Genomic DNA, 26,956 nt, shown 5'->3' with positions numbered 1-26,956 from the left:
AAAGTGATTACTCTATCGTGTAGCATTAACTACTCGATCGTATGGACACTTGAGGTAAACGATTGCAAAGAGTATTTGATGCTCGTCGTTTAATAGGCGTGTGCAGTAAACGATCATGTAGTCCAACATGCTTCATCGCATAGTTCACTGGCTACACGATCACCCAATATACGATACATGACGCTTGCTCCGCGATCGTATAGACAATCATGCTTCACCGCATAGTTGTCATCTACTTGATCGTAAGGCATGCATTGCACGATGTGCTTTGCACGATCCCGTGACCTTCATGCTTCATCGCATAGTCAAAGGTATCTAATCATTGCTAAATGATCGTTTATGCTCTTACAGCGTTGCTAGACAATCACAAGGAGTTTCTACAAAATCAAGGAGACACGGCTTCGCCCAAATGGTTCAAGACCCAATTCGCCTGTTTGAACCGGTGGACTCAATGTTGTTTGTAATAGTCAGCTTTATTAAGGATTAGAGGCTAATTATCCCGATTCATCAACTTTTATCCAATATACATGAGTTGTATGTTTATTTATATGCCATAATATATAACATATAAATTTAAAACCCACCTTAGGTTATGCATTTTCTTCATGCATCATATATTATAAATGTTATAATATAGTAAATGGCATGATGAAATTACAAGAAATCATGCTCATGCATTATAAAATATAAGACTTATATTTATGCATGCATTAAGCATATTCATGCATCATTTTTATATTATAAGAGTAATAGTATAAGGGTGTATAAGAGCATGTATGCTTGTTTACTTACTTTGTTATATAAGAGATATAAAAATAGTAATGAATGAACAATGCATGGAGCATGACACTTAGGCTTATTTGTAAGAATTATGAATGTCTTATGAATGTGTTGTTTTGCATTGTGGTTGGTTTTAGTTGTTTCCTTTTATAAGCGTTATAATGGAAATTATAACTAAAATCAATAAGAAAGAGTTGCATACGAACTTAGGTAAACTCATGTTTTAAAAGGGTTTTAAAATTTGATGGAGATAGACCTAAGTTCATGGTTCTAATGAGATTAGATACCTAAGTTTATCTTTTGAATCAGTTTAACAAGATTAAATTGATTTGAATAAAAGATTAAATTTATAATAAATATATCTATAAGGGACCTTTTATTTAAGGTAAGTTCTGGCTAGGCTGGGGTATTTAAGTTGATAGAAATGAAACACCCCTAACTGGGAAACTATCTAGAAAGGCGAATTAGATAGATTCACTACAAGCATGCAACAGTTGATCAAAGACTTCCTTAAAGTGTTTAATGAATGATGATCAAAAGTTGTTCAACTTTCCAAAGTAAGAGTTACTTTTGGACAAACCCAAAAAGTCACTTAGTTAAAATCATTAGCCGTGTTTTTTCTAAGTAAACTAAACCTTAGGTTTTAAAATACTCAGTGGAAGGAAAAGATATATATAATATGTCAATTCCACTCACGTTTTTCCCTGAATTTTCACACTGTTAGATTCATGTTTGGCCTCGTGGTGCCCAGGGAGCATCCCCTTTTCAGATGGTGTTTGCATGAGTCAATATCAAGGAGAACGGAGGGAGTATTTATAGTAAGTGGGTGAAGGATGTATGTCAACAGGTCCTGCAATCTCCTTCATTGGTTTGCACCGTAAGATCTTCTTGCACGGTCTCATGGCGCCCTGGGAACGTCCCTCTTCGGATGGTTTGTACGATTGGTCAATATCAAGGTGAACTCCAGAAATAAATAGTTTCCTTAAGTTTTTGCCCCAAACAGATTTTTTCCCTTCAGATTGACTACTTGGGGAGGAATTCTAGGATCTAAAATGAAGGGTCACACTTATGAAAAATTGTTAAGCAAGTTAATGATTTCTTGACCAAATCAATGATGACTAGTCGTTATAAGAACAAGAGTTGTTCTGGTGTTAATGACTGGTTGAGAGTGTCTTAATTCAGAGGATGGATAAATTGACTACCCTTCAGTGGCTTCTGTCCTAAACCACTGAAGCGTCATTGCAACAATAGATGTCATGTGAGGTTCATTTAGATTTTGCTAAACCTAATTGGATTTGTTTTTGCTAAAATCTAATGTACATCAATGTTTTTTTTTTCAGAAACATGTCGCTGTATGATTTTTCGTTAATTGTTTATTTTAATTTGACCGATTACATGCATCGGAAATAGTCTCTTAAAACATATTTCGTGGTAAACGACCTCGAGTTTGTCATGTTTGAGGAGTGTCCTTTAGTCTTGAACCTTAATGCACCGCGAAATGTTCGTAATGCATATGAAGTGTGGATGAAGGCTAATTCGATAGCCCGACTACACATTTTTTCTAGCATACTTGATGCATTGACCAAAAGGTTTGAGAACATGGTCATTGCACGTCAGATCTTGGACTTGTTGCAAGAATTGTTTGAACGTCAGTTCTCACTTTTTGAGCAAAATGGGATAGATGACAAAGAAACCAGTAGTGTCAGTTCCAAAAATAATCTCCAGTCTTTCTTGAATGTCAAGGGACTAAAAGAGAAAGCAATTGTTGCTGACTTTGAAAAGGTTCATCGACGAGAATTGTTCTCTGAAGTGGAACTTGGAGATTATATAGGTTCTGATACTGATCCCACTACTCTTCAGAAGAGGTAGAAGTCTATAGACAGTAAGTGTGATTTATTTTTCTTGGAGACGTGTTTGGTAGAGAATGATGATTCTACCTGGATACTTGATCCTGGTGCTACTAACCACGTAAGTTCTTCCGACCAAGGATTTAGTTCCTGGAAAAATTTGGAAAATGGAGAGTTGACTCTTCGAGTCGGTACTGTTGAGATTGTTTCAGCTATTGCTATAGCCAGGCTAAAATTATTTTTGGACAAGAAACATTATCTATTACTAGATAATGTTTAGGTAGTTCCTCATATCAAGAGGAACTTAATCTCAGTTTCTTGTCTGATTGAACAAGGTTATACCGTCTCCTTTTCTGAGAATAAAGTGTTTATTTTCAAGAATGGTATGGAGATTGGTTTGGTTCAATGGAATATAACTTGTATATACTAAGGTTGTTAGTCATAAAAGCCTTGTCTAATATTGAAATGTTCAAAACAGCGACAACTACAAAAAGACCAAAGGTTTCTCTTAAGGAAAACGCCCATTTTTGGCATTTAAGGTTAGGTCACATCAACCTCAATAGGATTGAGAAGTTGGTGAAATGTGGACTTCTAAATAGTTTAGAAGAAAACTCCTTGTCGGTATGTGAATCATGCCTTGAAGGTAAGATGACCAAACGACCTTTTACTGGAAAAGATTATAGAGCCAAGGAAACCTTGGAGCTTATACATTCAGACCCTTGTCGTCTGATGAATGTAAGAGCTCGAGGTGAGTATGAATATTTCATCGCTCGAGGTGAGTATGAATATTTCATCTCTTTCATAGATGATTCTTAAAGATATGGGTATCTATACCTAATGAAACCTAAGTCTGACGCTCTTAAAAAGTTCAAAAAGTATAAGGTTGAAGTTGAAAACTTGTTAGGTAAGAAGATAAAAACATTATGATCTGATCGTGGTGGAGAGTATATGGACTTAGAATTCCATAACTATATGACAGAACATGGCATCACGTTCCAACTCTCGACCCCAAGTACACCTCAGCAGAATGGTGTATCAAAAAGGAGAAACAGAACCTTGTTGGACATGGTTCGGTCTATGATGAGTTATGCTCATCTTCCAGACTCGTTTTAGGGATTTGCAATGGAGATTGCATGTTATATATTGAAAAACGTTCCCTCAAAGAGTGTTTCTGAAACATATTCTGAACTATGGAGAGGTCGTAAAGGTAGTTTACGTCACTTTAGAATTTGGGGATGTTCAGCCCACGTGCTTGTAGCTAACCATAAAAAGTTGGAACTGCGTTCGAAAGTTTGCCTCTTTATAGGCTACCCCAACGAAACGAGGGGTGGATACTTCTATGATCCATGTGAGAATAAGGTGTTTGTGTTACAAATTCTATCTTCTTGAAAGAATACCACATCAGGGATCATAAACCACGAAGCAAGCTTGTTTTAAATGAAATTTGTAGTAAGACTACTGAGAGTTCAACAAGAGTTGTTGAACAGACTAATAGATCAAAAAGAGTTGTTGATGTCGGTTTATCTAATCAACCATCTCAAGAGTTGAGACTGCCTCAACGAAGTGGAGGATTACGAACCCACTGGAACACTACATGGGTTTGATTGAAGCCCAAAACATCATGTCTAATGATGGAGTTAAAGATCCATTGTCTTATAAGCAAGCAATGGAGGATGTTGACAAAGATGAGTAGATTAAAGCCATGAATCAGGAAATAGAGTCTATGTACTTCAATTTTGTCTGGGAACTTGTGGATCAGCCTGATGGGATAAAACCTATAAGGTGTAAGTGGATCTACAAAAGAAAATGAAGTGTAGATGGAAAGATGCAGACCTTTAAGACTAGACCTGTGGCAAAGGGTTACCCAAGTTGAAGGAGTGAACTATGAGGAAACTTTCTCAACCGTTGTCATGTTGAAGTCTATCAAGATTCTCCTGTCCATAGCCACACTTTATGGTTATGAGATATAGAAAATAGACGTCAAGACAGCCTTTCTGAATGGTAATCTTGAGGAGAATCTACATGGTTCAACCAAGGGGATTCATTATTCTAAATCAAAAGCAAAAGTTTGCAAGCTTAATAGCTCCTTTATGGGCTAAAACAAGCATCTAGATCGTGGAACATTAGATTCGATAGTGCGATCAAATCATTTAGCTTTAATCAAAATATTTATGAGCCTTGTGTTTACAAGAAAATCATCAACAACTCAATAACTTTACTGGTGTTGTATGTGCATGATACCCTACTCATTGGAAATGATGTAAGTTTTCTGACTAACATTAAAACGTGGCTAGTCGCCTAATTCCAAATGAAAGATTTGGGAGAGGCACAGTATGTTCTAGGGATCCAGATCATTTGAGATCGTAAGAACAAAAGGTTGGCCATATCTCAAGCATCATACATTGACAAGATGTTGATCAAGTACTCGATGCAGAATCCCAAGAGGGGTTTATTACCCTTCAGGCATAGAATTATTTTGTCTAAGGAGCAATCTCCTAAGACACCTCAACAGATTGAGGAAATGAGACGGATTCCCTATGCATCGGCCATTGGCAGCCATATGCATGCAATGTTATGTACTAGACCTGACATTTGCTATGCAGTAGGGATTGTCAGTCGCTATCAGTCCAATCCAGGATTAGATCACTGGACGGCGGTCAAAACGATTCTCAAGTATCTTCAAAGAACAAGAGACTATATATGCATATATGGAGATAAGGATTTGATCCTTACAGGATACACAGACTCTGACTTTCAGACTGATAAAGATTCTCAGAAATTGACATCAAGGTCAGTGTACACTTTGAATAGAGGGGTTGTAGTTTGGCTAAGCATCAAGCAAGAATGCATCGCGGACTCCACTATGGAAACCGAATATGTAGCCACTTGTGAAGTTGCTAAAGAGGTTGTTTGGCTTCAAAAGTTCCTTACAGATTTGGAAGTTGTTCCAAATATGTCTTTGCCGATCACACTCTATTGTGATAACAGCGGGGCTGTGCAAATTCTAAGGAACCTCTGAGTCACTGAAAAGGCAAGCATATTGAACGGAAGTATCATTTGATTAGGAAGATTGTGCATCGCGATAATGTGATAGTCATGAAGATCGCGTCGGAGAACAACGTTACTGTTCTGTTTACAATGTCTCTCACAGTTAAAATGTTTGAGGGTCATCTGAAGAATCTGGGTCTACGGGACATGCGGCATCTTGTCTAGGGCAAGTGGGAGATGATACTGGGGTATAGAGTATGCCCTAGTTTATTGTATATTGTACTGTTTTTATGTATTGTACATTAGTCTCCTGAGGCATTAGGACAAGTGGGAGATTGTTGGGATTGGTGTCCTAATTCTCCCGGTAATTTCATAGTTTGTAAACATTTTGTACACATTATTATTAATAAAATAAATGTTATTTTATATGCATTTACTTAAATCCAATAAACTAAGATCCGTGGTTATTTCATGTAACTTGAGCTTGTATGTGAGACATACAAGTGGATCATGCCTTAAGTAATAACTTAAATGGTCTACAGTAGATGGAACTCCTGCTTATGAGGGCGGTTCTTTGATTTGTATGGGTGAGAATGACCAGATTGTCAACTCAACAAGCCTACCATTTTGGGGATTCGTCTGATTGGAGAGCTAGGAACTCAACTACACAAGACGGAATTCACTCCTTCTCTAAAGTAGGGATAAGTAGATAAATTACTCCCTTAAAGGTTGATTTCGGGTCTTGAACATAGTGACCACATCCTCTCTTTGGAAGAGAAGACTCAGTCATAGTAGGACTATGACTTATTGTTCATTAAAGAAATCAGTGGTACTTAAGGAGTTAGATGTAACTACAAGGGCAAAACGGTAAATTGGTCCAGCTGTACTTATTGAGAATCAATTTTTGGATTAATTTGAATTGTTTAAATTGATTGAGGGAATTAATTATATGTGATCTAATTAATTTAATCTGATTATATATGATATAATTACTATAATATATTTGATAAATTATAATATAAAGTTTATATGAGAGGAAATAAATATTTGAATATGATTCCAAAATTAATTATTGAATTGGATTCATATGATTAAATTTAATATAAATGTGATTTATATTAAAAGTCATTGATGAGAGAGAATTGAAACTATAGGTTACATGTTGAATTGGATATAACATATAGTTTAATATATATTATATGATAAGATAGTTATCATATAAATATATATTAATTAATTTATTAAAAGTAAATTAATTTTATTTTTTTTTTAATCATTTTACAGAAACAAGAGAGTTTTTCATAGAAAAGAGTTATGAGAAATTTACTTCCCCTTTATCACTTCCTATCATCTCTCTAAAAAATTCCCTCATCCAAAATAGTCAAAGTCCACACCTCTTAGATTCTCATCTAGATAATATAATGGTAATTTTATGGTAGTGTCCATTTTTATCGAGGGATTCTTCTTGAAGATTGGTCTTTAAAGATAAGGGTTTCTAAACCCATTATATTTTTCTGTAATTCTTCAAGCATGCAGTATTTTTCTTCAATTAAATGCATATTGTTTCTTGTATCTGTAAAATTATGGGATTTGGTTCCTTCAATCTCCTCACCCTCCGCCAACATCAATGCATGCAAGAAAAATGGAATCTCGAGTACTTCAACTTTTTGACAATCTATCTACAGCCTTTGCGATTTCCTGATTTGGAAGGCGTTGCGCCGTCGGTACCATAACGTTATGTGCCTCCACCACAACATAAATTTGGGGTTGATATTTTGAAGTTGTACTTTTCTCTATCTTTTGTTATTTTAATTTGCGATACTTATTTTCAATCATTGTACTTCAGCGCTTTGCTAATATTGAATGAATCCTTAGGATTTTGTGTTCATTATTCTAGCGTGGTTTATCTTTGTCTTGTTAAATTTTATATCTTATACTTGTGAAGTTCATTTTGATGTTATATCTTTTTGTACGTTGACAAATTAGTAGTTGTAATGATCCTTATGCATTTCCCTAGTTCATTCCCTACAAATCGCATGCTTCTTTCAACCTTAGTAGCATCTTCATTGTTTGACAATCCTACCTTTTATGCACGCAAGCCTCCATTCAACCCTCTTTTTCAATATTTTTTAATATGTTTGTTTTTCGTTTTTCTTAAACTGCAATGAGAACCTTGCCGCTCTAAAAAATTTTGGGGTGGAAGAGGTATGAGTAAATGCATTGAACTTTTACACTGCATTTTCATTAAATAATAAATAAATAAATAAAAGCAATAAACTCCACTATTAGTGCAAAGGGAAAAACCCAACCTGATAAGAGTTTAAGTTGTGAAAGGAACTTGCCCATAGTTGGATACTTCGCATGACACCCATGCAAGTAAGCCAAAATGAAGGTAGGTTACCAAAATCAATACAATGCAGATAACATCAAATAAAAACAACTCCACTGTCTGGCATAAGTTAAAGCTTAGTCCAAATAAGAGTTGAGTTGAACTTGGAACGCAACCATAGTTGGATGTTCGCATGACACCCGTGGGGAAAAACCAAAACGAAGGGTGTAGCCAAGTTCCGCACCTTTCCTATAATTTGAATTAGTAAAACGCAAATTGTCTTTCTTTTCAAATGAACGCATTACAAAGCAAAAAATGGATATGAAAGTATTTGAAATGAGAAAAATATTTTTAGCAAAAGTTTGCCGGATTCAAAACTAAGAAAAGATTTCCTTAGAGAAGTGATTAGACTTGAAAGAAATAGGCGACTTAAAAAAGGACTGTAGCAAGTTAAACGCATTCTGAGAAGCTAGTCAGTGCAGCTTTAAGGTGTAGAGTAAGTTTGAATTTCTTTAGTATAAGATATGCTTGAGGACAAGCATCATTATAAATTTGGGGGTGTGATAACTTGTAGAAATACAAGCTATTATAGTCTTTTACTTAGAATAATGAGTGTAGATAAAAATAATATGCGTCAATCTTGCTAAGAATTCATGTTAAATACTAAACTTGCGTTGAAGTACCTCAAAAACACCCGTTGACCGCATATCATGAGTTATGTTACGCCAAAATGTCTATTTTGTAGTTGACCGCAAGGATTACTGCATGCGTTGATCTTCCCATGAGCGAATAGTTGATTGCATGCCTCGGGATCTCTGACTTGTACCAGTGAATCTTTTGGCAAGTATTCAGAATATTGACCATGACAGTAATATTAACATTCTCACCTACCGCATCAGATGACGACTGATCAGAGTGGGAATCCCAACAATTGTCAGTGCACAACTCTATAAATAGAGCCTTGACGCCATGAAGAAGATTGATTTTTTTTAGATCCAAAGACTTTAAGATTTTTACGAGAGAAATTCCACCTCCACATTTCATCCCGACTCATCATCAAATTTTCGTCGTAGCATGAGTCTAGGAGGGTATTCTCCATCCACTCAACCATTGTACCACCAACAACCTCGATATACATCTATTGGAAGCAAGGAATCGCTAACAACTACCCGTCATTTTATCTCTTCAGTCCTCTTTGTTGTTGTATTACACTTTGTTTAAGAGATTATTCACTTTTGTATTCAATAACTCTATTTCTAACTTAAAACCATCATGTCAACATTCATTATCTCTTGTATCTTTGCTTCCATTTTTGTTGTTACCATGAGCAACTGATTTCGATGGGATAAGGGGGAAGATTAATGTCATGACCTAAGTAGGATTTGTGAAAGTATCCTATTTACTTAATGTTTTGTTACTCAAATGCTTGCCTATAGTCATTTATTGAGTCAAGTAGCTATGACTAACTACCTGAGAGGGAAAGTAGTTGTGAATCTCATTAAGCAAAACAAAAATATTTCTAAAGATAGAAATAACCTTGTGCTCATAACAACTTCACTCACGCATAATAGAAATATGACAAGTGTCGCTAGCCCCTGAGAGGTGTGCATTAAACAGAAGTTGCGAGCTAGGATTGACTTTCAAATTAAGCTTAGGGATGCGGTATTCATCTCCCTCAAACCCTGCTTTCTCCATATATCTTTTTCAAGCCAAGACTGTCGTTTTTCTAAGTCCTCTCAGTATTCACCTCAAGGAGGTCTCTGCTAGTTTAGATATTTAGATCGCATAGATTAGTTAATCGCATGAATTTGATTCTATTCTGACAGTATTTTCCTCGCGCATACGTATATTCACAAGTCACTCTTAGTACAAGTCCCCGTGTTCAACCTTGGGTTATCATGAGAAACTCGTAATCTTGTTATACTTGGCTTGATAATGAGAGAACTTGTGATTAGTGCTTGAATACTACAACTAGCACACAATATTAACATCGCATGTATGATCTGCTATAGTTTACAATATTAACATCGTAGATGAGTATAATACAATGCAGAAGATAAAGCAGATAATTTTTCCAATATATGTTTTTCATCTGAGATATTAGAGATAATATACAGATATTCCATATTATTCTTACTATTACTCTCAATATAATAAACATTGTAACGTATATCTTTAAAACTTAGAAGATTTCTCTTTGATTGACTAGAGAATAATGCATTGTCAATTGTAAATTTTGTTCCTCTAGGAAAAATAATATTTGTTTTTCCAAAATTTTCGATCAAGTTTGTAGAATCTAATATTTACTTTTGCTTTCAACGCTGTCAATTTGGAAAAGTATTTTTTTTTTTTTTAATATTTAAGTATCATGTGTGTAGTTGTACTGTCTACTAGACATAGATCTTCTTTGCTCATTTTTTAATCACCCAACATATGAAAATGATCCATGTTTCTTCATTAAAAGGAAATAATTACAATAAGAAAAACAACACTTAAAATATACAAAAGTTACTAAAAAAAACATGAAGATAGATAAAAGAAAATAACAACATTAAGTCTAGATATTTTCAAAGTCAAAAGAAACACTTGAAGTTCCATCAACTATGTCAATTTTCTATTTGCATGATTCAAAGAAATCCTCCACATCTAAATTTGTCATACGGAATGGGTCACATATGTCATCCTGGTATGCAAAATTTGCTTCCACATTTTCTCTTTTTCCTTCAGGGAGGCTTGATAGAGATCAACTAAGTATTTTAACGTATAACATGTACATGACTAATGCACAGTTATTCCGTATCGAAAGCATTTAGGAGCTTTTCCTTTGTGATCATCATTTTGTGTGGTTCCTTTGAAATTTGAATGATTAGAACGACCACCACGAAAATAATAATTATTTCTTCCTCTACCACAGTCACGACCTCAACCACGATTATTAACATTCACAGCATTCACTTCAGGGAATGATGTTGTTCCAATTGGTCGAGATTTGTGGTTCTTCATTAATAACTCGTTATTTTGTTCGGCCACGAGAAGATATGAAATTAGTTTAAAATATTGTTTAAAACCTTTCTCTCGATATTACTGCTGCATGAGCATATTCGAGATATGAAATGTAGAAAATGTCTTCTCTAACATATCAGCATCAGTAACTGCATAACAATAATTTTGAACTGATTTTAAATAATGCGGAATTGTAATCACTTACTGATTTAAAATCTTGTAACCTTAAATGTATCCACCCATAACAAGCTTTATGAAGAATAATTTTTTTTTATTATTATCATACCTTTCTTTCAAATTTTTCCACAAGATATGGGAATCTTTTACTCCATTTTTAATCCCTCGTGGAGATTATGTAAAAGGAAAATCATAGCTTTTGTTTTGTCCTGGCTAGATGTCGTATTTCCTTCTTTATTCTCTAAGTTCATGGCATCCAGGTGAATTTCGACATCGAACACCCATGACAAATAATTATTTCCATTAATGTCAAGTGCTGCGAAGTCTAATTTTGTAAGGTTTGTCATCGCAACACTATCACAAAATATTGCATTTATACTAGAAATTTAATATGTACTAAATATGCAAAATAACATTTAATTTATTAATTATAATAAAGAGGAAAAAAAATCAACTTATCTTTAGGACCTACCTTCAGCGATGGAAGCAACAGGAGCTCGTGCTGATAACATGTGTGAAATTGAGGAGTACAACAGAGTACGACGGATATGGAGAAAATATAATATAAAGATAAAATAAAATAACTAAAATTATGAAAATTTAATAATATGGAAATTTAGTAGAAATTTGAAGTGAATTTCTCACCAATGTGTGTGATTTTAAGATCTATCAAATGCCATAATTTATAGGTAAAGTGGCAAGTAGGATGTGATTTGGACACCAAGCATGAATAACTACAAGACGCATGGATAACATGAAGATTGACACGTGGCTTTTAGGACATTAAGTAATGGACATCTATTTATTTTTATAATATTTATAATATTAATTAGTTATTAATTTTTTAAAAAAGATAAACTAAAAATAAAATTGCTATAGATTAATGTGTGACAGAATAAAATAAAATTAGCATCCGAATGAAAATTTTTAAGTTAAAAAACCCTTTTACCCCTAAATTTTAGCTTTTAACAATTTAGTTTACGTGCTTTTAATTTTGTATAGTTTAAAGGGCATTTGGGGTACTAAGTTGGTTATTATAATTTATGATTATTATAATAGTCTGTAGAAAATTGCACGAGTCACCCCTAAACTATGGGGTTGGTTACAATTATACCCTTAAGCTTTTAATTTGTTCAATTATCCCCCTCTAGTTTTTAATTGGTTGCACACGGACCCTTTTGTTAAATCAATTTTTATTTATATATAACTGACAAGGGGAAAAAATGGCAACCTTGTCATATTAAAAAAAAGAATCTTGCCTAGGAAGATTTACCTTGGAGATTGGGATTTTACAAAATTAGGGTGAATCTCACGTTCATAGGCATTGGAATGCGAACCAATTTTGAAAAAAAAAATTAAATAAAAAAAAAAAACTATCACCTTCAACTGCAAACACTATGATAACGAGGGAAAGAGATTATGAATAAGAAATAATAAACATGGTAACACATAGATATTTAAAATAGTATTATTGTAGTTAATTGTTATATGTGACGTAGGTTATAATAATTGAAAACTCTAACTATTATTATAAGGGCACAAACATAGAGGCAGGCGGGGCCAAACATTTTAATTTTTAAAGGACTTTGTACACTAATAGCCTCATTAAATGGGCTAGATTACATAAATATCTCAAATCCACCCTTTTTTTTTCATGAATAGCTTAATAAGTTACAATATTACATAAAAAAACAACCTCAAAAGTCTATAACACCCCATTAATTTTTAACCCTTTTTATTTTTTAAAAAATAGGAAATTCGTAGTGGTATGGGAAAAATAGAAATAATTATTTATTGAGTTAGTTTCGAATTTGACTTTGGGCGTGTAATGATCCATTTAAGTTGAAATGCATTTAACGTGTGTAATACATATTTAGTTAGTTAGTTAGTTAGTTGTAAGAGAGATTTGGTTTATTTAATGTGAGATAATATATATTTATTTTTTTAATTGTAGGAGATTTGATTTAATTCTTCCTTCCCCTCGATATTGTGAGATAATATATATTTATCTTTTTAATTGTTGTATATTAATATTGCAACATATGAATGTGGTTTATATGCATTTCATTTTATTTGAATATACGAAATTTAAAAATATACGATGTTTATATCAAATATATTTAGAACAATTACAAATTTTGGATAAGATGTAATATATATATATATATCATATTAAGATATATATTTCACATGCTTTGTCATATATAATTATTTTACAAATATATATCCTATATTGTATACTTGATTAATGTCAGAATATGATCAAGTGCATAAGATATCTTATATTACATAAATATATTAATCTATGTTTATAGAAATATACCATAGTATATTGTACGGTAATTCACCATTATATACCATGAACATTATGGTATAAAATTGTCAAAAAAAATTAAGATATCATATGAACAAACAACACGAAACGGACAATATGGAGAGTTTTTTATCGCATAAAATATGAAAAATAATAATAATAATAATTAAAATAAATATCGGTACTTTTTTTTGTGCAATTATTGGTATCTAATATCATGGAACCTTAACAAAATTTAGAAAACTTTAAGATTTGTGCATTTTAATGTAAAATTCGTTTAGCTAAAATCAAGGAAATTGAAATACATTTGACTATGGGTCTATTAAAGGAAACAATCGAAAAATTCATATGCATTAAACGAGGCTCATCCGGGTGTAAATTTTTTTTAATTATTTTAATTATAAAATAAAACGATATTAAATGAGAGAGATTGTACCAAAAATTAAAACTGTCCTAAATTTTTACATAAATCTAGTTAGGAAATATAATTAAAGTTTAGAACCTTTGTGAAATATTATTTATGAAGTAGGACAATTTTATGAATTTTTCATTTTAAATGTAACAATTTAATTCATATATTTTCAATTTGGTAAGAATTTAGTACCTATTATAAAAAATAATACTTAATAGAATTTCTTACAAACTTTAGAATGGATAAATTAAGTAAAGGTCAAAATTTATATTAAATTTTTTGTAATAAGAATCGACACACTTGATTATTATAAGTAAAACTGAATTCTTATCAATAAAATTCAAGTGATTTTTAACGGGAAAATTAAAAGGATATTGTCCTTTTAGAAACTATTTAGAAAAATATTGGTGTTTTTAAACTATTTGTAAAAATATTGTTGTTTTTTTTTTTTAAATAAGTCGAGGGTTGAAAATTCGACCTAGGTCGAATTTTGAACCCTCGACCTTCCTCCTTTACATTTGCACTTCGAACTTTGAACCTTCGACCTTGCCCTAACATTATTATTGAGTTTGTTTAACTATCATTCCGGAGACTTTCCTCATAATTATTTGATGTGGAGAGAACGAAAGACCTTCCTCATAATACTCATAATTATTTGATGTGTTAAAAATAATTTTGTATTGGGAGAGAATGAAAGAGGGAAGAGTAAGAGAGAGAGCGAGAATAGAGAGAGTGAGATTTTGAGAGAGAGCGAGAGTTTGAGAGCGAGAACGAGATATCCGTACAAATTTCCTTTTTTTTCTTTTTTTAATACACATTCCTTTCTTTCTTTCTTTTTTCTTTTTTTTTAATTTTTTATTTTATAAAAACAATTTCTAAAAATATTTTTTTTATTATTTATAATTTTTTTTAAAAAAAAAAAGAAAAAAACTCCATCAAAATCTTGGTACCAAATGTACAAAAGGAATCCAAGATCATTATTGTAAAATTTTTTAAACTATTGACCTCACTATTGTGATTAAAATTTCTGTTCTTTATATCAATAATACAGTCTTCTTTATAGACTTGCATGGGAAGGTTTTAAGTATTAATTTGCTTTATTATGTCCCCAAATTATTATCTAAAATATGTAAATTTGAATATTGAATTTTTTTTTACCGAACTTTTTAGATTTAGACTATCTGATGTTATTATTTATGTCAGTGACATTTAAAAGCTTTTATATCAAAATAATTACTATTCATAATATATACAAATAATAAATTAAAAAAATAATATCTTATAAAAATTAAAAAAAATGTAAATTAAATATCTCATTTATATAAAAATAATTACAAAAATCAATGTGTCCCACAAGGCAGACGTCGTCGATTTCGAGCTGGTTGTCGTCGTCGACTTCGAACTTGAGGTTGCTCGGGTTCTTCTTGATGTTGCTCTGGTACCTCTGCAGGCGCTTCATAATATAAATATTCATTATGCTCTCCACGACCCCGACCATGTTCATACATGTATGAAGACGAAGGACCAGCCTCTGAGTCATAATGTTCTAAACCAAATGCTAGTATCATCATCATCGGACTAACATAATCAGTTTGACTCTGCGTCTACATCATAGGGGACAACTCTTCCACATTATGTGCAACCTCATCAACTCTTCCCAAACAGGTCCCCTACGTCTAGGAGCTGGTGGAGGAACAATAGGTATATCGTACATATAATGAATTTCCTCCCTATAGCTTTGGTTGTCACTACATATAGCAAGAACCTGGTTCGGATCATTCGCAACCTCACGAAGTCTACGGTTGTTCGATCTCTGTGAATTATAAAACAATTAGACAATATTTAAAATAAATTTAAATTAAAAATAATTAGATAATATTCATTTACCAGATGACCCACAGCTGCTCCCAGACGAGTGACGTAGCACCTTGTGATATTATTATACCAATGAATATATTCTGGAGTGAAATTTGTGTCAAACTGTTCAAGAGAAACCCCCACTGCAATAAACCTTGCACGATAGTGCCATCGCACTACCAAATTTGCAACTTTTTTGGACCAATCTTTAGTCCTTAGGTCAATATCATGCAGTACGGGTTCAATATTACAAGGCGATGGGACATCTGCTAAAAACCAAATTGTCTCATCACCCTGTCAGGAAGATGCCACTCACCAATGTGAAAACACATGAGAGGACTCATCGTCTACCATATGTTTTGACCATTCGTACAAAAATTAGGCAAAGTATGCATAATAATTTTGTATGGCTCCCAAATAACCCGAAACACAAAATATTATATTAGAGAATATTAAAGACAAATACAATAAAAATGTGTATAAAATAATCAATTAGGTTTAGTGTAATGTACCTGTTCAGGTTGAAGTAGATCAAACATGTATCTATACTGGCTGACTACATGTGTGGCTATCCTAGTCACACAAAATTTGTCTCTCCACCTAAATTTTTAAATTGATAATTTAGAATTTAAATTAATTAGATTAGTGATATAAAAATTAAATTGAATTAAAACAACATACCGAGAACCGTAGGCTCGTCCAACTAACTGAGCATCATTAACATGTTGTAGCTGTGGAGCCATTGTTGGAAATCGCTCCCAAACCCATAGTTGCAAAAGTATGAAAGGCACAACTATCTCTCGAATCTCAGGTCTTGTTGCTTTGCATAGTTGTCTATACAGCCATGCCAAACATGTTCCACCCTACGAATACCGCCCCCCATCATAGAGGTTAGCTAACAGTGGCAGGAACATCAAGTGAACAAAATGACTTGATTTATCTGAAAACAGACTTTCACCCATCATTTGTAATATATATGCCCGCGCATATCTTATAACGGTTTCCTCGTCTGCATCATCTGTGAGCTCACGAAATTGTGTTCCTAACCATATTAAACTTAATCTCGATCCTTTAATCTTGTCGGCAGGTGGAGTCGCACCGAGGTACAGTTGACAAACTTCTAACCAGTCATCGTACATCACTCCGGTGACGGGCTCATCGTCAACAGGTAACCCCAACAACACTTATATGTCTTGTAGAGTGATAGTGCACTCTCCAACAGACATATGGAATGTATGCGTCTCAGGCCTCCATCTCTCGACCAAGGCTATGATCAGATGTCAGTCCAACTAATAAATCATAATCTGGCAACCCCATAGAATCTAGATGTGCGCAGTAGCGGTAGTATTTGATGGTGGAGCGGGATAGTGCGCTGAAGAATTGACTCTCGACGCCTGTAAGATATTTCTCCAGTAGTACGATCTCGTCATATAATGGATGATCGATGAATGGACTGGTCGTACAAAACATCGGGATCAACAGGTCCTGGGTTTAAAGCCATGATCTGGAAAAAAAAATATTTATTTTTCAATTAAAAAAATATTTATTTCTCAATTAGAAGAATAATGTACAACTTAATTAAAAGAATAATGTACAACTTAATTAGAAGAATAATGTACAACTTAATTAGAAGAATAATGTATAACTTATTTAGAAGAATAACGTACAATTTAATTAGAAGAATAATGTACAACTTAAATAGAAGAATAATGTACAAGTTAATTAGAAGAATAATGTACAACTTAATTAAAAGAATAATGTACAAGTTAATTAGAAGAATAATGTACAACTTAATTAAAAGAATAATGTACAAGTTAATTAAAAAGAAGTTTTAGTTTAGAAAATTTAATTTTGGATATGTGGTGTAGAGATATGTGGCATGCATCTATAATTAACTTTGAGTGATTGTATGACTATAGACATAAATTATGTAACCTAACTTATTATAGATCATTCAATTTAGCATATTAGATATACAAATTTATATCCTAATAAACAAATTGAGTGTAGCTGTCAAAATGAGCATAACTCAACTGGTATAGTGTTTGTACTATCAACCTCAAAATCAAAGGTTCGATTCCCTCACCAAAAAAAAATTATATAGCTAAATTGGCATAAAGATCGATCGAAAGTCCCCATATTGTTAAAAATAATAATTATAAAACCCTATGAATTACGATTTGAAGTTCACAATTCTATGTTATATAAATCCAACCCATAAATTGAGTCTTCGTCTCGTTTAGGGTAGGTCCCTATGGAAGAGAGGAAACCAACATGCACATCAATTATTCGATAGAGATTTATACATTAAAGACTTTAAAAATAGGCCTATATTATGTTAATGTCTTGAACTTTTCATTTTTTACAAAAAAAAAATAAATAAAAAAAAAAAAAAAAAAAACCATATTGGTCCATTTATTTTCACTAATATCAGTGGCTATTTATAATTTAGCCCTCACATACGTTTTATTTTCACTAATATATATTACTCTCTCTTCCACATGCACATACATATTCTCTCCCTCATGTATATATTCTCTCATCCCGTGCTTCAAGGTCATTTCTTCCTCCTCTCTCTCTTTTCTCCTTTTCTCTCCCTCTCTTCTCCTTCTGTCGGTGTGAGTTACATGTGGGAGAAGGAGAAGGATAGCATAGGGCGATCCGATGACGGGGCAGCAAGAACGACGATATGGCGAACTCGGAGCATGAATGTACTTTCTATCTATAATAAATGTATTTTCTGTCATCTTGATTATAGTAGCTTTGAAATAAGAAAAATATATAAAAATAAAAAAATAAAAAAATAAATGAGAAATGGGTATAATTGTCGAAAAGAAGCTTAAAAATCATCTTAACGAAATATAAGGTTAGAACTCCATCCGATAACCTCAACGAATCGTTTGTGAGTCATCTCGAAGCATGTGCTATGCAAAAGTTAAGACTCCATGGCCTGAGGGGAAGCCTTTTGGCATCTCTAGGCTTAATCATATGTCTCAGTATTACAGGAGCTTAAGGCAAATACCTAAATTTCTACCCAAACCTAGATTCCCTCCCTAGATCCACACTAAAACAAAAAAGAAAGAAACACGACACCTTCAAACAATGCCTACTGAATAACAGCAACTCATCATTCAAATCAACACAAAGTTTGAAGGTCTTTGATCTTCTGTTCTATTAGATTTCATATTTAACAAAAGATTAGAAAAGAAAAAACTACACATAGAACTTCCCAATTACTCTAACAACGAAGATGAACAATAACAACAACAACAAAAATTATCAAAATAATTTACCAACATTTATATCTTACACATACTAATCAGATTCCCTCAACTAATCTCTACTTTGGGAGCCCTCAAAAATGTCCCCTCCCACACCTCTAATTACACAACTCCATTTACATCATTCCATGGCCACCGCCGCCGCCGCCGCCGACTCTGGCCACGAGCGCCATTTTAAGCTGCTCTTGTGTGTAAAATCTGCTCCCCATCTTCACCGTTGCCTGTTGAATCATCAAATCATTCACTACGGAAACACTCGCATGAAGCATTTCTAAATCCAAATCCTTAAACGCCGTCATCAACCTGGCCGCCGGATGATTCTTCTTACTGCTTTGAATCCTTATCATCGCATCCCAACCCATTATTTTAACTTCGATCTCCATATCCATTACCTTTCTTTTCCCTGTTTTCAGATCTTCATCATTTGGGTTCGAGTAATTCCCTAAATCTTTCCCGCCCATCTCCTTCTTCAGCAATTCTAAATGTTTTCCCATCTCTGTTCTCTCCGATTCCGCCGTTTGGAGCTTCGACTTCAGCTCGTTGATGTACGAAACGGCGTCCCCGAGTAGTGAGGCCTTGTCCATTTTAGATACGTTTGGAACTACAGCTCGGAGAGCGTAGAATTTCTGGTTTAATTTCTCTCGCCGTTGTCTCTCTGCTTCTACGTGATTCAATGGCTCTTCTCTTCCGTTTGCTGGTTTCCTCCCTCTTTTTCTTGGACGTTTTTCGGGTTCTAATGATTTTGTACAGCTATCCACTTCTCTGATCACCGATGCTTCGAGATCTGAGTGGTCTGAGTCGCCGGATTTTACCTTACCGGAAGAGGGTAAGATCACCCCGGAGGTGAAAGAGAGGATTCCTTCGTCGTTGCTACTCCGAGAAGCAGGGGATCTCTTTTTCTCGTTCTGTTCGTTTGTTACGTACTGTGAGTGGCCGGAGAAGAGGCTTCCGTTGCCGAAATTCAGCATCCCACCGGATTCCGGCTTGAATGATGGGGTGGTGGTGGTGGTGGTTGCGGCGGTGGTGGTGGTCTTTGAGGGATTTGATTCGAACCCGTAATCAGAGAAATTTAAGAAGCTTTGGCTCTGTTTTGGATGGGAATGTTGTTGAATCGCGCTGATATTTTCTGTTAAGCTGCTCGAACTGGGATTTTCCGAATGGATTGGCTTTGCCGGAACGTTGGCGGAAGGGACAGTCGTGGTAATCGAATCCTTCATCTCGATTGTACTTGACGGCTCACTGATCCACATCGACGACGGGTCGTTTTCCCCTTCGTCGGCAGCGGACGCGGCGGCGGTGGTTCCCGATATCCAAGAACTCGTTTCGAGATTGTTGAAATTAAACAGAATCTTGACCTTGTTCATCAAATCCGACGTTCGATGAATCAATTCCGTTGAACCCATTTCCACCACGCCGTTTGGCGATGGAATACATACCATCGTCTGTAACCCAAAAACCCTCCCCTGTCTAGCTCGTTCACAAGCAGACGCCGACAGCCGATCGGCACCAGAGACCCAAATCGGCGCCGAGTTGTAAAACGCCTGACTCGGTAACCCAACTCCATTAACAAAAGACTGAGTCATCGAAACCAAAAAGAACCATTCTGTATCCGTAACCTCCTCATCCACCGCATCGTCCGGCCCGGCGGCAGAGCCAGAAATCAAAGAGTTAAGCTCCCGTAAAACCTTCTTCCGGTGAGCCTGCTCTGCTGCTGACGATACCATTTTCGCTTTTCCCTTCCCTTTATCCTCCTCCCCTTTGTAATACCCATCTCCCCACCCCAAAACCGACGCACCGGAATAATCATACGACGACTGCCAGAAAATCGCGTAAGTCCAACTCTCCCTAGCGCCGTCGATCAGCGCCTGTAGCCGCTGCTGCAGAGTCTCCTGATTGAAAACGGGAAGGGACTTGGGCGGGTCCGGCGGGGGAGTGGAGGTTGAGGCGGAGGATTGAGGCGGCGGTGGGTGGTGAAGAGAGTGAGACGATGCGGCTGATGGAGCCCAGTAAGAGGACAGATCGGAGTTCATGAAAGCGTCCATCACCGACGCGTTCTCGTCGGTCCAGAGGTTCATCGTCGACAAACGATAATCCGTCATGCGATTAAAATTCAGAAAAACAGAGATGGGAAAAAGGGAATAATAATTTTGGGTCTCCGATTGTGGAGTGAGAGAAATGTCGGGCGATAGGATTGGGATTTATTTGTGATGAACAATTACGGAGGAGCGAACAGAGGAAGAAGGAACCAAGAGGCTTCTTGTTTGGATCGCCGATTTAATCGTTCAAAAAGCCGGCGTCTTTTTCAACTCCGCGCTTTTAGTACTATACTAGTACTACCCGCCAGAGAGTGCGGTTTACTTAGACCCGGTTCGGTTCGGTTCGTTACACGTGACTGACACGTGAAGAATCTTTGGGAGGCGTTAGGTTTGTGAGCTTTGGGGGGAAACCGTTTTAAGACTTTTGACTGAACGCTTTGTTTGCATTTTCAGCTAATGGGAGGTCGACACGTTTCTGATTTGTTAACCCTTTTTTTTTGCTTCCAAAAAAAGATTTTGAAAATACTAAAGCCATATTAAAATATCTGTAATTTCCTTTTTTTTTTTGAAAAGCTAAAAATATCTACCATTTCTTTTCTTTGATTTTTTTCCTTTTAATCTCTCTACCATTTTCTATTTTAAAAAGTATTTAAAGTCTTTGATTTTTTTTTTTGGTTAAAAATATTTTTAGTCCATGGAGTTATGCGTAATTAACCGTTCACGGACTTAAGGATTTAATCATTGTACTCCTTTTTCAATTTTGTCTCTAATTTTTGTTGCTGGTTTTTTTTTATCTTATAAAATTAATGGTAATATTATGTCTCAAGAATTACTATAATTCTTTTTTTCCTTTTAAGAAAAAAATTATAATAATGGTATATTAGGTGTTGAGTTTGTAGAGAAAAATATATATAAGTAAAATAATTTTCTATTCAAATTTTACAAATTAAAAAATTAATGTTTTAGAAGTTAATGTAAAAAAAATTAAGTAAATCAATGAAAGCACATTATTGTACTTAAAAAACGCAAGAACATTGTAGTAAATATTTGGCTTAAATGTAATCTTTCTTAACCTTCTTAAATATAATTTTGATGTTTAATTTTTTTATTACATACAATTGAGTTTTTTTTATTGATTTCTTTTATGTTAATCTCTACTTTTAAATTTAAGAATTAAGAGCAATGATTTATCACGCAATTTTAAAATATAAGCAATATAATATCATGTTTTTATATTTACATAATCACCTAAAATTTAATGATTATTGGTTTAAACTAACTATAACAATTTTTAACTCTACAAAGAATATATAATTTAAAAAAATTAAGCCATCAAATTTATACAATTATAAAAATTGTACTCGATCATTAACAAATAGTAAATACTCATTAAGTATAGTTCAATTGATATAAAATTTATATAATCAACCCTAAGGTTATAGAATAAATTCTTCCACCTCAAAAAGAGATGGAAAAAAATAAAAGTCACCGTAATTTTTTAAGTAAGAAATTTGTAATATTATTTTTCAAGGAAGGGGAGGGGTAAAAAACAAAGGGAAAAAAAAAACTAAAAATAGTAGAAAGAGGAATAACGACACTTTTTTGAAAGTTAGCACATTTTCTTCGCATAAATTTATTTTCAAACGTTACTCAAAATAAAGTAAATAGTCTCATTTTATTTCAAAAACAAGGTAATAGTCGAATTTTTCTTTTCTAAGTAATAGAGTATCCTTCAGTTTTTTTTTTTCCTAAATATAGTTCATAAGATATTATTTAAACTTTTTCTTAAGAGAATTTGTTTAAACTTTTGACTCCTTGTAATTTTCATTTCGTTTCTATAGTTGGATTTTTTTAATATATATATATATATATATATATATTAAAAATGTAGTCTCACAATTTTTTTTTATTTGTGACTAGAATAACTTAAAATTTCAAATTTTTTAGACAAAACTTAAGGTTAAAAAAAACAGTTTTAATTCTTAAATTTTCATTGAAGTGATAATATAGTAGTAATTTTTAATTTGTAATAATTTAATCTCAGTGAATTTTTTTTTTTTTTTTTTTTTTGTAGGAATAGATTGATAAAATTATTAAAGGGTCAAACTTGTTTACAATCTTTTAAACTAAACATTATATTAGAAAATTGAGTTACGATTAGAAAAAATTCAACTTTTATCCACCGATCTATTATTCCTTCGATAGGAAGTATTGATCCAATTCAATAAAATTATGTTTCGTAATTTTATGGTCCAATTTTTTTAATTTCGAACTAGTTTTTGGATTCAAATCCCGAGAATTTATATTTTTCCTCGAATCTTTCATGGAGAGGTAAAGGATTAAATTTTTTTAAGAAATAAAGTTTTTGATCAAAATATTAATCAAACCGAATGATCCCTTAACTATTAAGGGATTAACAGAACGAATCGCACTTTTATAACTAAACTATATCCGCTACAATGCAATTATGGTACAAGTTTGAAAAGTTTTTTTCACAATATATACTTACTTGTTACTGATTTATTATTTTGATATTCATAAAAGTCTGGGAATCTAAAGTTATTTTAACTCGAAGTTTTTATTAAAAAGGAAATAGCAATAATAAAATTTGACCAAAAAAGAGAAAATTAATAAAAAGAATTTTTTTTTTCACAATATAAACTAACTTGTTACTGATTTAAATTATATAATTAAATTGTTACAATTTTGAAGGTACAATAACTAAAATAGTTATAAATCAAAGTTGAAAGACTTAATTTCTACCCACGTTCAAAGATCTAAAATGATTTTTAACTCAAACTATTAGCTCCCAAAAGGAGCTAGTTTTATGTCTCAAATCTCGCTCATTTATTATGTTTAATATTTCTAATTGTCTATATTTATAGGATCACAAACAAACAATATATTTTGAAGTGTTACATGTCATTTGGGGTTAATTTTGAGTCATTGGGAATCATATCGACCTTCTGAGACTTCAAGGAACGGAAAGATGAAATTGCCTCAAGGGAGGCATGGTGCCGTGCAATAGATTAGAGACGTGACGTTCTGGATATTGACGAAAATATCAAGGTGCGCCCATACGAGGAGCAAGCAACCCAAGTGTTGCAGTGCTTGCTAGCGTTGCAGCACTGCGTTGCGACAAGGAGCTTTGGGTATCGTGGCATCTTTATAAAATCTCTTCAATTTTTGGGGTTTTATCAAGTTGTAATATATGTAGGTCGAGGAGAAACCTCAAAATTCTTCTTCTCCTTCATTCATCATTTTATTTTACGTTTGATTTCTTTTATATATTGGGTTTAATTGGAGCTTCCTAATCTCCTCTTATCTATTGACTTTGGAGATTAGTGAGTTTCTAGTTTTTGGGAGCAAGGACCCTATGTAATTTTTGTAAGATTTATCTTAATTGAATGGATGTACTTGATTTACTCTTCTTTGAATCTTAATTTAATCTAGATATATGTTTATGGTTTGACTCTCCTACCATGAATGTAGGTCTTAACTATTGATTTGGCTTGCATACTTATCTTTGTTTGTCAAGCTTAAACCTAACGAGTAGTAAAGGTTGTATCCTTGTTGCTAAGGAATATAGGTTTTTCATAGGCCTTAAAGAGGCATGCTCAATCTAGGTTCATAGACAAATTGATTAATTAATTGGACTACCTAGTTGCTTAATTAACCATAATGAAACTTTGTAACCTAACGCAAAACATTTTTGTTCTATATGGATGCTTGCGAATCCAGTAGGACTAAAGCATTTAGATTTCTAGGGTTTTGACATTAATTGATAATTAGGGTACTTACTTGGTGTACCTAACAAGTTGACAATTCGTTACACCATGAATTGGTTGTACCGAATAGGTCGTTATACATGTATATGTCGAATGCATGTTTAATTAAGAGAATTCAATGATCGAAATTGCATTGAAAACCTTTATTGCTCCTAAAACTAGATTATTTAAGATTACATTTACCATTTATCATTCTGTTTTCATGCATTTATTTTTATGTAATCTCAATTCTACACCACCCCCAATTTATCTCTATAATTAGGAAATTAACTTAACAAAACACATCTCGCGCTTCTCTGCAGATCGATCCATATTGCCACTAACGCTACGACCTAGTAGTAGTACAAATAGTATTATAAATTGCATTTGATTAGTCATTTGCAAGCGACAACAAAATCTCTCCGTCACAAACTTTAAAAAAAAAAAAAATAGTAACAATAAAATTAGAAGATTAAAAAGAAAAGGAAAAGATAAATCCACATAAGAGGACGGTTGAACCGAAGCTGTTCACTATTTGGTTTTGACTGAAGCGGGTTTCCACGAAAGAGCTGCCACGCGGACCGAAAACCAAAAACTCGGCGCCCAAAAAATCGCCTTCCACGTGGACCCCATTTCTTCGTTATCTACATGTACAAAATAATAACCACACGGCTTTTGCACAAAAATGCTCTTCAAAAATAATAAAATAAAAAAATAAAAAAATCTGAGTTTGGTGTGTGGAGAGTGAGCGCTGACCGTTGGATTTGAGGTAGAGTGGGGTCAGATGTTAGATAGAGCAACCAATGGCTGAGATTTCGAGATAGTTTAATTAATTACCTATTTTCAGCACGTTTTTTTTTTGGAAACGTGGCATGAGAAGGATGTTTTGTTTTTTTTTAATTATTATATGTATTTTATTTATTTTAATTTTGGTTTTCGCTTTATGTCGCATCATGCGTATTTTCCACTTTCCCACGTGATAAAAACCAACGCCATTCAATTCCATTTTGTGTTTTTTTCTTTTCTTTTTTGCCTTTTCTTTTAATACTTAACATTACAAATTTAGTATCAATGTCTTGAGAGTGAGTGATGTGGCTATTTGATTTCTCAATTTCATTTTACTATAATCTTCATTATTTTAAATAAAAATTTGAATGTTTATTTCAATTCTAATAAATTTTTAATTTTTTAAGAAGACTTAGAGAGTATTTGACTCACCAACATGTGAGTTGGTATAATATATCAATTCATTGTTTGATCCACCAACTTTAAATATTAGTGGAGTCGAGTTGTATATTTTACCAACTCACCCAACCTCTTTATTCTTCCATTGTTTTCAGTGATTCCACCCATTGGCCACTATTACACTCCAAGAACTAACTCTAGGCTCTGACAACCACCTCCGATAATAAATTTGGCGATCAACTCCGAGCTCCAATAACCACCTCTGATGACAATTCCAGCAATGAAATCTGGGCTCCAAAAGCTACCTCCAATGACAGCTTCGGCGTCCAACTTAGGGTTCTGATAACCTTCGCGCGACCAACTCTAACAACTAATTCTAGCCTCCAGTGACCCCACTACGACGAGCACCTTCGCGCACCCAACTCGACGACCAATTGGCTCCGACAAAAAACTTTGATGACCAACTCTGACAACCACCCTTCGTAGGTTCCAACTACAAACTTCGATGAAAATCATCTTCGATGATCACCTTTGAGCGAGCAACTCCGACAACCAACTCGGGGCTTCGCAACCACCTTCGACAACAAATCCTGACAACTAACTCTAATACAGCCTTTATGTGACTAACATTAGGCTCCGACAACCACATCCGACTACAATCTCCGACGAAAATCATCTTTGATGATCAACTTCGACGACCACTTTCGTCCGACCAACTCCAAGATTCAAAAATGACCTCCAATGATAAACTTCGACAACCAACTCCAATACCATCTTCATGCGACCAACTTTGGGCTCCGACAACCACCTCCGACTACAAACTCCAACCAAAATCATCTTCGATGATCAACTTCGACAATCACTTCCGACTACTTTAACAGTGTTGTAGGTTTGTTGATTATATTATATATATTACACTTAATGTGGACAAAAAATATATATATATTGATAGTCATTTTTTCATTATTGTCAAATTGATT

General features: G+C 33.8%; 1 pseudogene across 1 annotated transcript; it reads right to left on the bottom strand.

The window, feature by feature from the left end:
* Window positions 1-18,854: 18,854 nt before the first annotated feature.
* Window positions 18,855-21,254, bottom strand: LOC120090523 (transcription factor MYC2 pseudogene; annotated as a pseudogene). The gene has a single exon (XR_016524464.1). The product of XR_016524464.1 is annotated as a transcription factor MYC2 pseudogene (transcript).
* Window positions 21,255-26,956: the final 5,702 nt, after the last annotated feature.

The sequence above is a fragment of the Benincasa hispida genome, chromosome 11, assembly GCF_027475165.1.
Source record: "Benincasa hispida cultivar pf3 chromosome 11, pf3_genome.v1.1, whole genome shotgun sequence".
NCBI lineage: Eukaryota > Viridiplantae > Streptophyta > Magnoliopsida > Cucurbitales > Cucurbitaceae > Benincasa > Benincasa hispida.
This window is presented reverse-complemented; position numbering and strand designations above follow the sequence as displayed.